The 1,795-nt window shown below is 41.6% G+C and overlaps 1 pseudogene; it reads right to left on the bottom strand.

Moving 5' to 3' along the window:
- Window positions 1-594: 594 nt before the first annotated feature.
- Window positions 595-803, bottom strand: LOC110306940 (serine palmitoyltransferase small subunit A pseudogene; annotated as a pseudogene).
- Window positions 804-1,795: the final 992 nt, after the last annotated feature.

Genomic DNA, 1,795 nt, shown 5'->3' with positions numbered 1-1,795 from the left:
ATATAATAGCAAGAACAGTAAAATTCAACTCTTGACCTTAGGTTTTAAAAATAGAAGGCAATTAAGATGTACCCAAAGTTACATAAGAAAAGCTTTCACTGGATAATATTGAAACAGTCACAAAGGTTAAGAAAATACTGATAGCAGAGTACAAATGACTACAATGTTAAATAGATGAGAGCTACTATGTAAGAGCCTCTGTTAAAATCAAAAAGAAGGGCTAGAGAGATGGCTCAGTGGCTAAGAGCACTGACTGCTCTTCCAGAGGTCCTGAGTTCAATTCCCAGCAACCACATGGTGGTTCACAACCATCTGTAATGGGATCTGATGCCCTCTTCTGGTGTGTCTGAAGAGAACAATGGTGTATTCATATTCATAAAATAAATAAATTTAAAAAAAAAAATCAAAAAGAAAGAACCTAACACAGGAGCCAGGATGGTTTTTTTCCTGTCCTCCTCTGGAAGTTTGTAGTCTTTGCATTTGTGAGTTGGTTATGTTGACATCTGTAGAGCAGCATCAAATCTGATGAGGTCTCATTCCAACTTCACAAGGTGGATCTTCCCCAGGAACCTCTGGATCCTGGTCACATCTTTGTCACTGTACAACTTCAAAGTAATGCAGTATTCCATGCTGTTCTGGGACACGAAGACGTCCCTGGTATACAGTGCCACAACAACAGAAACCAGCATCGGATTGAACACAGTTCGCACCCGGGGCTTCAGCATGTAGAGCGCAGTGACCAGCAGGTACTGGTAGTCGAGCCAGGACATCAGCTTCCATGCTTGAACCGCCATGCCCGCCATGTGCCTCCTGTGGTGCTGCAGCAGCGTGAGGCTGGCCCATGACCCGCTCACCTCCTCCAGTCCAATCTTTTATACTAACCAATAGGAACAGGATTGCTACTCTTCGTTTTAAAGCAGCAGATTTTATATATATATATATATTCCAAAAAGTAGTTCAGTATTTATGTTCTTAAAATATTGCCCCAGTGCCTTTTTGGAGAAAATGGAATCCTCTTTTTGAGAGGATTAGTGAATAGGGAAGTGTGATTCGAGGTAGATTTTTGAATCTCATGCATTTAATTTAGCTTAAAGTTTTAGCAGTAAAAAGCAAATCCGAATAAACAGAAAACTACACAAGTCAGTGCATGCCAGGGCCTGTGTTTCTTCCTAGCATTAAACATCGTTACTTAATGTTATATTCACTTAATGGCAGTGATTATTGATAAACAGAGAATTTACTTAGAGTTTTACTTGGCAGATGAACCAATTGTTTTAAGTTATGGAAAAGAAAAGAAGGCAGAGAAGAAGGTTTTGGAAGCCAGAGACAGCCTCACTCTTTGTCTCCTTCTGTCATGAAATGACATTGATATGGCTTTGCTCTGACAGTCTTTTCCTCCAGCCACGCTGAGCAGTCCAGGTGGGGACAGGGAGGAGGTTGACCTCTGTGCCCTGCCACAGCTCTCAGGCTTGTGCTCAGGAAGCCAGAGGCACAGTCACAAGCTCTTGCACCTGGACTTTGCCTAATTATAGCAGGTGACATGTTTCCTTTCTCAACAGTGTCATTTCTGATGGCGACAACGCGATTACCCAGTTGTCTCGGTAGGTCAGCCTTTTGTCTGCTCAGAACCCACATTTCTATCTTCTTTTCTAACTCTGAAACAAGATGGAAAGAGTGATGTATGCCTGCTTCATAGGCCCTTCCTGGGTTTTATCATTATAAAGACAGATCTGTGTGTCTCTTCGTGATGTGTTTTGGTTCAGTGGATATAATAAAATGTTTTTACAGCAGACTT

The sequence above is a fragment of the Mus caroli genome, unplaced genomic scaffold, assembly GCF_978045245.1.
Source record: "Mus caroli unplaced genomic scaffold, Mus_caroli_1 scaffold_14, whole genome shotgun sequence".
NCBI classification, from domain to species: domain Eukaryota; kingdom Metazoa; phylum Chordata; class Mammalia; order Rodentia; family Muridae; genus Mus; species Mus caroli.
The sequence above is the reverse complement of the archived record's forward strand: the minus strand, read 5'-3'. Positions and strand labels throughout refer to the sequence as shown.